Source organism: Anolis carolinensis, unplaced genomic scaffold (genome assembly GCF_035594765.1).
Source record: "Anolis carolinensis isolate JA03-04 unplaced genomic scaffold, rAnoCar3.1.pri scaffold_13, whole genome shotgun sequence".
Classification (NCBI taxonomy): domain Eukaryota; kingdom Metazoa; phylum Chordata; class Lepidosauria; order Squamata; family Dactyloidae; genus Anolis; species Anolis carolinensis.
This window is the reverse complement of record NW_026943824.1, coordinates 6,464,995-6,476,958: the sequence shown is the minus strand read 5'-3', so window position 1 is coordinate 6,476,958 and position 11,964 is coordinate 6,464,995. Positions and strand designations below refer to the sequence as shown.

The window sequence follows — 11,964 nt, the reverse complement described above, 5'->3', positions numbered from 1 at the left end:
CAACATTCGCTTATCCAACGTTCTGGATTATCCAACGCATTTTTGTAGTCAATGCTTTCAATACATCATTATATTTTGGTGCTAAATTTGTAAATACAGTAATTACTACATAGCATTACTGTGTATTGAACTACTTTTTCTGTCAAATTTGTTGTCTAACATGATGTTTTGGTGCTTAATTTGTAAAATCATAACCTAATTTGATGTTTAAGAGGCTTTCCCTTAATCCCTCCTTATTATCCAACATATTCGCTTATCCAAGATTCTGCCGGCCTGTTTATGTTGGATAAGTGAGACTCTACTGTACATTCAAAACTATAAATAATTAAAAAATAATAATATAGGTGCCACACTAAACTACAACTCCCAGGATTCAATGTTACTCGTGGCATCATTGAGATGCTCAAGCTCCAGCACTGCAACAAGATAACAATCTTGGAGACTTAAATTGATAATGTAGATCATCTGCTCTGATCATCTTCTGCCAACCTACCGTGTTTCCCCGAAAATAAGACAGTGTCTTATATTGATTTTTGCTCCCAAAGATGCTTTAGGTCTTATTTTCAGGGGATGTCTTATTTTTCCATCAAGAATTCACATTTATTGTTGAACAAAAAAAAATGAACATTATATACTGTACAGTAGTTATCATCACAAACCAGCATAACCAGACAAACTGTGAATCCCATCAAGAATTTCTTGTTACTACTAATTTTTCCATGTATAACACTTTATGGTGCGTACATTTACCGATCCTGCATGCTCTGGTGTTCTGTTTGGCGGGCATGCTTCGAAACAAAAACTTTGCTAGGTCTTACTTTCGGGGGAGGCCTTATATTTAGCAATTCAGCAAAACCTCTACTAGGTCTTATTTTCTGGGGATGTCTTATTTTAGGGGAAACAGGGTAGCAGTTTGAAAATATGCAAATGTGAGTAGAGCAATAGGTACTGCTCTGGCGGGAAGGTAACGGCGTTCCATGCAGTCATGCTGGCCACATGACTTTGGAGGTGTCTACGGACTACGCCGGCTCTTCGGCTTAGAAATGGAGATGAGCACCAACCCCCAGAGTCGGTCACAACTGGACTTAACATCAGAGGAAACCCATATAGACTTGGCCACAGCTGCAAGGTATATGGTAGACTCCTGCAGAGGTGAGAGGATCCCTCTTGTCCTTCGCTGGATTTTCTTTGTGGGTCTGTAGATAGTTTGTAGGTTGTGCTTCTTCATCAGTTTGCCTATGCGGTCAGTGGTTCCCTTGATGTCTGGTAAGAACACCTTTCCTCTGGGCGGACCTTTCCCTTGACTCTCATGGCTTGTTCTTGGCCTTGCAGCTCTTCTGATGTCCGTGATGGAGTCTCCATTGGCCTGGAGAGCCCAGTTTAGGTGGTTGAGTTCCCCTTGGAGGAGGTGAGGTTCACAGATTCTTTGTGCACGGTCTGTCAAGGTATTGATTGTGCTTCGTTTTTGACTTGGGTGATGGTTGGAGTTTTTATGTAGGTATCAATCTGTGTGTGTAGGTTTTCTGTAGACTGTGTGGCCCAATTGTGGGTTGGGTTTGCGGATGACCAGAACATCTAGAAATGGCAGTTTTCCTTCCTTTTCCTTTTCCATGGTGAATTGGATGTTTGGGTGGATGCTGTTGAGGTGGTCCAGGAACTTGCTGAGTTCCTCTTCCCTATGGCTCCAAATGGTGAAGGTGTCATCAACATATCTGAACCATACAGTTGGCTTTTTTGGCGCTGTTTCTAGGGCTTGTTATTGTTCCCTTGATGTATGGTAAGAACACCTTTCCTCTGGGTGGATCTTTGTCTTGACTCTCCTAGCTTGCTCTTGGCCTTAAAATCATAGAATAGTAGAGTTGGAAGAGACCTCATGAGCCATCCAGTCCAACCCCATTCTGCCAAGAAGCAGGAAATCGCATTTAAAGCACCCCCGACAGATGGCCATCCAGCCTCTGCTTAAAAGCCTCCAAAGAAGGAGCCTCCACCACACTCCGGGGCAGAGAGTTCCACTGCTGAACAGCCCTTCTCACAGTGAGGAAGTTCTTCCTGATGTTCAGGTGGAATCTCCTTCCCTGTACTTTGAAGCCATTGTTCCGTGTCCTAGTCTCCAGGGCAGCAGAAATCAAGCCTCCTCCCTATGACTTCCCTTCACGTATTTGTACATGGCTATCATGTCTCCTCTCAGCCTTCTCTTCTGCAGGCTAAACATGCCCAGCTCTTTAAGCCGCTCCTCATAGGGCTTGTTCTCCAGACCTTTGATCATTTTAGTCGCCCTCCTCTGGACACATTCCAGCTTGTCAACATCTCCCTTCAACTGCGGTGCCCAGAATTGGACACAGTGTGATTCCAGGTGTGGTCTGACCAAGGCAGAATAGAGGGGAGCACGACTTCCCTGGATCTAGACGCTATTCCCCTATTGATGGAGGCTAGAATCCCATTGGCTTTTTTCGTCGCCGCATCACATTGTAGGCTCATATTTAACTTGTTCCCCACGAGGACTCCAAGGTCTTTTTCACACGTACTGCTGTCAAGCCAGGCATCGTCCCCCATTCTGTCTCTTTGATTTCCATTTTTTCTGCCGAAGTGAAGTCTCTTGCATTTGTCCCTGTTGAACTTCATTGTGTTAGTTTCGGCCCATCTCTCTAGTCTGTCAAGATCGTTTTGAATTCTGCTCCTGTCTTCATTTCATGGCTCCAAATGGTGAAGGTGTCATCAACATATCTGAACCATACAGTTGGCTTTTTTGGCATTGTTTCTAGGGCTTGTTTTTGTTCCCGTGATGTCTGGTAAGAACACCTTTCCTCTGGGTGGATCTTTGCCTTGACTCTCCTGGCCTCACAGCTCTTCTGGTGTCCATGCAGGGTTCATTCTCCGTTTGCTCCGCCAGCCGACTCCAGGCGGGACTCCCCGGAAAGCACGCTTGGAACTTGACCCGGTCTTTCAAGTGACCTATTTTGCAAGGGCTGGGCTTCATTCCCGGCAAGCCGAGCTCGGAAGCGCCCCCTCCCCAAATGCCGAGGCTGGGAAGGCAGGGCTGAAAGCCATGGAGGACCACCGTCCTCCCCTTCTCCTGGTTTCCCTTCAGCACCCGGAACCTCACCCTGTTTGCGCCTCCTCCTGGGTCCAAAAGGACGCCGCCGGTTCCGAGAAGACTCTGGAGAGACCCGTGCCCCGAGGATGCGGACGAGAGCACTAAAAGGTACCTCCTTCTTCATATCTCCCTCTGTCTTCTTGCCTGGAGAAAAAGGGCGAGGCTGTCTTATTCTCCATCCAGGATCCGTGTTCTTTCTTCCTCCTTTTCCCATTGAACCTAGATCCCTGGGGAAGAGGTGAACCCCTTCCCCAAATAGAGACACACATAGAAAATCCCCAAACCCAACGCGTTCCTCTTTGGAGAGCAGCTGAACTTCTTCGGAGCCTCTCCAAAGGCAACCGAGCGACCGACCTTGGATGCAATAGGAGAGAAAGAAAGGGAGAGAACAAAGGAAGCGCGGAAAAGGAGGGGGGGGAAAAGGGTGGAGATGGGGAGTTCGGGTGGATTGAGAACGAGGGGAGCTTGTCTCTCATTCCCCAAGCTCAGTCCTTGCTTGAACCTTTCAGTTTTTCTTTAATGAGGGTCCCAAAAGAGGGTCATTTTCCTCTCCTTTTCCCGTGCGCCCTGGGGACTTTTACGCACAGAAAATCTCTCCGGATCTCCCTCTCCATGCCTGTTTCTCGCCTCGGTTGGGATTCCAGCCTCTTTTTTCCCATCCTCCCCACATCCCCCCCTTCTTTGGCTCACTCTCCACCCCCTTCCCCCCCCTACCCCCCCCTCCCTGCCTCCCTCCTCCCTTCCAAGTCTGAAGTTTCCACAGTGTGCGCAAAAGCGAAGCGCTCTCCAAGGGTCGGGCGGTGCTGGCTGCTTCCGTCGCCTTGGCTGGGATTGAGCTAGAGCTTTACTCTCTTTTTTATATATATATATATATATATACCTTCCTAACCTGCTCAGGATTTTTTTTTTGTGGGGGTGGAGAAGGGGCTGTTTAACCCACCCACTCAAAAAAAACGAACAACGAAAAGCGATTATTTTGGACGGGAAGCTTGGAAGAAGCTCTCCGTTTGGTGGGGTGGAGCTGGGAAGAATCGCAGCAGAAAGGAGAAGGAAAAGCGGAGCCAAGACGGGACCCCCACCTGCCTGAAACGACCAACCGCCATTGGGAATTGAGACATTGAGAAAAGATTGGAAGGAAAAGGGGCAATAGGAAAACCTCTTTCTTCCTCTTGGAGTCCTTAAAAGTCGGGTTTGGATTTTTTTCCCCTATTCTTTTCCTCGTTTGTTTGAAAGGGTTGCTTTTATTGCCGACACCATTTTTTTTGCTGCCTGAGCCCCTGTGGACAGCAAGGCACGGCTATGCGCGTGGGGAGCCCGAGCTTCGTGAAACTCAGGTAAGGAAAAAGATCTTGGGTCGTTTTTTTTTTCCGTGTCAGGAGCAACCGGAGTTGAGAGAATTGGCCGTCTGCAAGGACGTTGCCCAGGAGACATTGCCCGGATGTTTTTGATGTTTTACCACAATAATAAGAATAATAATAACTTTATTTTTATACCCCGCCCCATCTCCCCAATGGGGACTCGGAGCGGCTTACATGGGGACCGAGCCCGAAACATACAACAATAAAATGATAAAACAATTGTTCCAACAGTAAAACATCAATATCAATAAAACCACCATAGTAATCAACATATAGCATAAAATATTAAAAGCAGAAGAGTAAAACAAGGATCCTTGTGGGAGGCTTCTCTCTTGTCCCCGCATGGAGCTGGAGCTGATAGAGGGAGCTCATCCGTGCTCTCTCCGGGTGGGATTCGAACCTGGCAGCCTTCAGGTCAGCAACCCAACCTTCAAGTCGCAAGGCTTTTATCCCCTATGCCATCGGAGGCTCCTATCTTGGTAGTAGGATGGATAGTAAAAGGTAATGGTTTCTCCTGACGTTAAGTCCAGTTGTGACCGACTCTGGGGCTTGGTGCTCATCTCCATTTCTAAGCCAAAGAGCCGGCGTTGTCCATAGACACCTCCAAGGTCATGACTGCATGGAGCGCCGTTACCTTCCCGCCGGAGCGGTACCTATTGATCTACTCACATTGGCATGTTTTCGAACTGCTAGGTTGGCAGGAGCTGGAGCTAACAGCGGGCGCTCACTCCACTCCCGGGATTTGAACCTGGGACCTTTCGGTCTGCAAGTTCAGCAGCTCAGCAGTTTAACACAATTCGCCTCTGGGGCTCCTAGTAGGGTGGATAGTAAAAGGTAAAGGTTTTCCCCTGATGTTAAGTCCAGTCATGTCTGACTCTGGGGGTGGGTGCTCATCTCCATTTCTATGCCAAAGAGCCGGCGTTGTCCGTAGACACCTCCAAGGTCACGTGGCCATAGGCATGACAGCATGGAGCGCCGTTACCTTCCCGCCGGAGCGGTACCTATTGATCTACTCACATTGGCATGTTTTCAAACTGCTAGGTTGGCAGGAGCTGTAGCTAACAGCTCAGTGCTTTAACGCACTTTGCCACCGGGGCATAGGATGGATAGTATTTCCATCTAAAACCCTGGAGAGCAGCTGCTATTGTAGATACAGTAGAGTCTCACTTATCCAAGCTAAACGGGCTGGCAGAAGCTTAGATCAGCAAATATCTTGAATAATAAGGAGCCTCCAGTGGAGAAGTGTGTTAAAGCACTGTGAGTAGATCAATAGGTACCGCTCCGGCGGGAAGGTAATGGAGCCCCTGGTGGCATAGTGTGTTAAAGCGCTGAGCTGCTGAACTTGCAGACCGAAAGGTCCCAGGTTCAAATCCGGGGAGCGGAATGAGCGCCCGCTGTTAGCTCCAGCTTCTGCCAACCTAGCAGTTCGAAAACATGCCAATGTGAGTAGATCAATAGGTACCGCTCCGGCGAGAAGGTAACGGTGTTCCATGCAGTCATGCCTATGGCCACATGACCTTGGAGGTGTCTATGGACAACGCCGGCTCTTCGGCTTAGAAATGGAGATGAGCACCAACCCCCAGAGTCAGGCATGACTGGACTTAACGTCAGGGGAAACCTTTACCTTTTACCTAAGGAGGGATTAAGGAAAAGCCTATTAAACATCAAATTAGGTTATGATTTAGAATAACAGAATCATAGAATAGTAGAGTTGGAAGAGACCTCATGGGCCATCTAGTCCAACCCCCTGCCAAGTAGCAGGAAATCACATTCAAAGCACCACCGACAGATGGCCATCCAGCCTCTGCTTTTACAAATTAAGCACCAAAACATCATGTTTTACAACAAATTTCACAGAAAAAGCAATAAAGTAATGTTATGTTGTAATTACTGTATTTACGAATTTAGCACCCAAATATCACGATGTATTGGAAACACTGACTACAAAAATGGCTTGGATAATCCAGAAACTTGGATAAGCGAGGCTTGGATAAGTGAGACTCAGGGTGATCTGGCTCAGGGCGGCAGTCCTAATAGTTTTGAATGAAATAGTGAACAATGATTTACTGCAATAAGGATAGAAAGTGATCAAATATTGTTCACAAGGCCAGAAAGGAATGTGTGAGTGAGTCTTACCTAATATTTATTAGGCAGAATTAGGGTTTAGAATTTTGTCTAACTGGTACTAAATTTAATATATTTAGTAATCTCATGGAAGGTATGTCAATGTATGAAAGCTCAGATTTGATACAGTAGAGTCTCACTTATCCAACCTTCACTTATCCAACATTCTGGATTATCCAACGCATTTTTGTAGTCAATGTTTTCAATACATTGTGATATTTTGGTGCTAAATTTGTAAATACAGTAATTACTACATAGCATTACTGCATATTGAACTACTTTTTTCTGTCAAATTTGTTGTATAACATGATGTTTTGGTGCTTAATTTGTAAAATCATAACCTAATTGGATGTTTAATAGGCTTTTCCTTAACCCTTATTATCCAACATATTCACTTATCCAACGTTCTGCTGGCCCGTTTATGTTGGATAAGTGAGACTCTACTGTAGTTATGTACACATGCATTAAAAGTTACATAGTACAGTAGAGTCTCACTTATCCAACATAAACGGGCCGGCAGAAAGTTGGATAAGCGAATATGTTGGATAATAAGGAGGGATAAAGGAAAAGTCTATTAAATATCAAATTAGGTTATGATTTTACAAATTAAGCACCAAAACATCATGTTATACAACAAATTTGACAGAAAAAGTAGTTCAGTACACAGTAATGCTATGTAGTAATTACTGTATTTATGAATTTAGCACCAAAATATCATGATATATTGAAAACATTGACTACAAAAATGCATTGGATAATCCAGAACATTGGATAAGCGAGTGTTGGATAAGTGAGGCTCTACTGTATTGAGGAATATGTTGTAAAGATAACAATGGTAGGTTAATATCTTTCAGTCTGATCCACATACAGTTTAAATCCCATTTGGTTTTTAAATGCTTAAAGCTTTTCTTTTGATTGGGTTATTGTATGTCTTTCGGGCTGCATGGCCCTGTTCCAGAAGCATTCTCTCCTGACGTTTCACCCACATCTATGGCAGGCATCCTCAGAGGTTGTGAGGTATGGAAAAACTAAGCAAGGAAGGTTTATATATATCTGTGGGAAGTCCATGGTCTTCTGGGCTCTTTTTATAGTGATTGTTAGCATTGTATGCGGGTGTACAAAATGCGTGCATACTGAATTAAATGGTGTTTTAGGGTTTTAATTGGAGTCCCGGTGGCAAAGTGTGTTAAAGCACTGAGTTGCTGAACTTGCAGACCGAAAAGTCCCAGGTTCAGATCCCGGGAGCGGAATGAGCGCCTGCTGTTAGCTCCAGCTTCTGCCAACCTAGCAGTTCGAATGGCATGACTGCATGGAGTGCCGTTACCTTCCCGCCGGAGCAGTTCCTATTGATCTACTCACATTAGCATGTTTTCGAACTACTAGGTTGGCAGAAGCTGGGGCTAACAGCGGGCGCTCACTCTGCTCCCCGGAGCCGAACCTGGGACCTTTTGGTCTGCAAGTTCAGCAGCTCAGCGCTTTAACACACTGAGCCACCGGAGGCTCCTAACACACTCATAAGGCAATGGAATTCCAGACAAGAAACAATCAGGACCAGTTAACATCTCTCGACAAAGGATTCCCCCAGGCAGGAAGCAGCCAGGCCTCGAAGCTGCAAGGCTATTCGATGCTAATCAAGCTGGCCAGTTGCAACATTCACCTTTGCCTCCAACAGAAAGAGTTCTTTCTCCCTCCCTCGACCTTCCACTGATATATAAATCCCACTTGCCTGGTTTCCAACAGACTTCACAACCTCTGAGGATGCCTGCCATAGATGTGGGCGAAATGTCAGGAGGGAATGCTTCTGGAACATGGCCATACAGCCCCCCCAAAAAACTCACAACAACCTAATTAAATAGCCATTATGATTAACTTCCTTGGAATAAATCCAGCCAAGAAAGCGCTCCTTAATAGGTTTGCTCAATATTGAAGTTGTTTTCAAGGTACAGTAGAGTTTCACTTATCCAACGTTCTGGATTATCCAACGCATTTTTGTAGTCAATGTTTTCAATACATCGTGATATTTTGGTGCTAAATTCGTAAATACAGTAATTACAACATAACATTGCTGAGTATTGAACTACTTTTTCTGTCCAATTTGTTGTATAACATGAGGTTTTGGTGCTTAATTTGTAAAATCATAACCTAATTTGATGTTTAATAGGCTTTTCCTTAATCCCTCCTTATTATCCAACATATTCGCTTATCCAACGTTCTGCTGGCCTGTTTATGTTGGATGAGACTCTACTGTATATAACAATTGAAAGCATTGGATTGGACTCTGTGAGACATGGGTTCGAATCCTTCCTTGGTCTTGGAAACCCACTGGGGCAGGTCACAGTCCTTTTGTTTCTTTTTTCCTTCCTTCCTTCCTTCCTTCGTTCCTTCCTTCCTTCCTTCCTTCCTTCCTTCCTTCCTTCCTTCCTTCCTTCCTTCCTTTTCTTCCTTCCTTTTCTTCCTTCCTTTTCTTCCTTCTTTCCTTCCTTCCTTCTTTCCTTCTTTTCTTCCTTCTTTCCTTCTTTTCTTCCTTCTTTTCTTCCTTCCTTCCTTCTTTTCTTCCTTCCTTCCTTCTTTTCTTCCTTCCTTCCTTCCTTCTTTTCTTCTTTCCTTCCTTCCTTCTTTTCTTCCTTCTTTTCTTCCTTCCTTCTTTTCTTCCTTCTTTTCTTCCTTTCTTCCTTCTTTTCTTCCTTTCTTCCTTCTTTTCTTCCTTACTTCCTTCCTTCCTTTTCTTCCTTCCTTCCTTCCTTCCTTCTTTCCTTCCTTCCTTCCTTCCTTCCTTCCTTCCTTCCTTCCTTCCTTCTTTCTTTCTTACTTTTCTTCATCTCATCCCAGTTTAACCTGCCCTTGAAAGCTATAATGCCTGGATCCCAAATATTAACTTTTCCAACTTTCTCTCCTTTATTGAGAGGCCTGGATTGGGACCATGCAATTTAGCTTCCCAAATTGAGGCTTTGATCCAGATTGGACTGAGTCTTGAATCATGACTTGGAACTTTGCTTTTTGAAAACGACGAAACTCAAGAAGTTGTCGTGGTGCGACGGAATCGTGTGACGACGCACCCGTTTATTTTAGCTCTGTTTTCATGGACGATAATCCATTTCTGTGGATTACAGGCCACAAAAGGCTGGGGCTAAAATAAGCCGGTTAGTCTCGAAGCTGCCATCAGATCCCCTCCCTTCCTTTCCTGCAGATAAAAGAAAGTCACTGATCTTGGAAGCACGAAAGAATTCTTATGGAAATGGAAGTTTGGCTCTGCATTCTTCCAGAATTTTTAGCCAAGTTCAGTTTGGAGCAAACCTTGGATGGAGAGCATTTGCAAATGTCCTTGCTCAGGTCTTTGTGGATGGAGTTGTTGTGGGTTTTGGACGTCATAACTTTTCAGAAAATAATTGAATATTCGACTTTTCAGTTCCTTGAGAGGATAAATTATACTTCCAAGACCCTTTTCTCATTTTATCATGTATCATTCTTGTTGTGGGCCTTCAAGTCACTTCTGATCTGTGGTGACGTAGGTAGAAAAGGACTTGAAGGTCCTCAACAATGGCAACAAATAGTGTTTTCTTGACCAGATGCGTCCGGAAGAGGTTTGCCACGGCCTCCCTTTGAGGCTGAGAGAATGTGACTTGCCCAAGAGCAAGCAACCAGGAATCTAAACCCTGGTTTTTGGATTTTTCCACCATTCAAACCTGCCTGCAGTCTGGCCATCCTATCCTAGGGATTTCTTGATGGGATTTGGCCAGAAGAGGATTTTTTCCCTCCCATGGCTTTCATTTCATTTCATTTTTATCCTTTACAATTTTATCTTGTAAATCGCCTAGAGCATCTTGGATGGAGGGCGATTAATAAGTAATTAAATGATGATGATGATGATGATGATGATTTAAGGCTGAGAGAGCGTGATTCACTCAAGGGTTTTGTGGTCAAGCAGGGATCCAAACTTTGGTCTCTGGCATCTTCATCCAACATTAAAATCACAGTCTATAATCTGTTTACATTATCCTGGTGTTTTCTTATGGATATTGGTTTTAATTTGTTATATTTTGCTTCTGTTTTAGGCTTGGGCCCATGAGTCCCTTCGGGGAGATAGTGGCAGGATAGAAAAATAAAGTATTATTATTATTATTATTATTATTATTATTATTATTATTATTATTAAGGGTTTGCTTATGTGGGTTTGTGGGTGAGTGAGAATTTGAACCCTGGGCTTCTAGTACAACATTCAAACCATGCCTGGCTCTTAGGGTTTCAGTTATCATCCTCATCCTCATTGCATTATTATTATTATTATTATTATTATTATTATTATTATTTTATTGTATGACACAGCAAACAAGATAGATATGCTGGATTTCGTATCACAAAATCACAAGTCGAACAATTCCCAAGTGTCTAGGACTGTGTGATGTATTATTATTATTATTATTATTATTATTATTATTATTATTATTATTTTATTGTATGACACAGCAAACAAGATAGACATGCTGGATTTCGTATCACAAAATCACAAGTCAAACACTTCCCAAGTGTCTAGGACTGTGTGATATATTTTTGGATGATGTGTGCAGATCCCAGTCAGGTGGCCTTTTGCAGTTGGCAGATGGTGATTTTGTCAATGTCTATTGTTTCCAAATGCCGGCTGAGATCGTTTGGCACGGCACCCAGTGTGCCCATCACCACCGGGACCACCTGCACTGGTTTCTGCCAGAGTCTTTGAAGTTCAATCTTGAGGTCCTTTTTCCTGTTGTTTTTCATCAATGCGACTGTCACCTGGGATGGCAACATCAATGATCCAAACCTTTTTCTTTTCCACAACTGTGATGTCTGGTGTGTTGTGTTCCAGAACTTTGTCAGTCTGGATTCGGAAGTCCCACAGTATCTTTGCGTGCTCATTTTCCAAGACTTTTGCACGTTTGTGATCCCACCAGTTCTTTACTGCTGGGAGGTGGTACTTGAGGCATAAGTTCCAATGAATCATTTGGGCCACATAGTTGTGCCTCTGTTTGTAGTCTGTCTGTGCAATTTTCTTACAGCAGCTGAGGATATGATCAATGGTTTCGTCGGTTTCCTTGCACGATCTGCATTTTGGGTCATCAGCTGATTTTTCAATCTTGGCCTTAATTGCCTTTGTCTTGATGGCTTGCTCTTGGGCTGCAAGGATCAGGCCTTCTGTCTCCTTCTTCAGGGTCCCATTCGTGAGCCAGAGCCAGGTCTTCTCCTTATCAGCTTTTCCTTCAATTTTGTCAAGGAACTTTCCATGCAATGTTTTGTTGTGCCAGCTGTCAGCTCTAGTTTGTAGTGCGGTTTTCTTGTAGTGGTTTTTTGTCTGATGTGCTTTGAGGAGTTTCTGATTTTTGACTTCAATCAAAGCAGGTTCTTCACTTTGCTTTC

At 44.1% G+C, this 11,964-nt stretch overlaps 1 protein-coding gene across 1 annotated transcript in view; it reads left to right on the top strand.

Moving 5' to 3' along the window:
- Window positions 1-3,856: 3,856 nt before the first annotated feature.
- The window catches only part of LOC100552814 (voltage-dependent T-type calcium channel subunit alpha-1H), a 233,250-nt gene continuing 225,142 nt past the window's right edge, over window positions 3,857-11,964 (top strand). The window contains 1 exon segment of the mRNA XM_062964569.1: window positions 3,857-4,428. The gene's annotated coding sequence lies outside the window, so the exon portion shown is untranslated.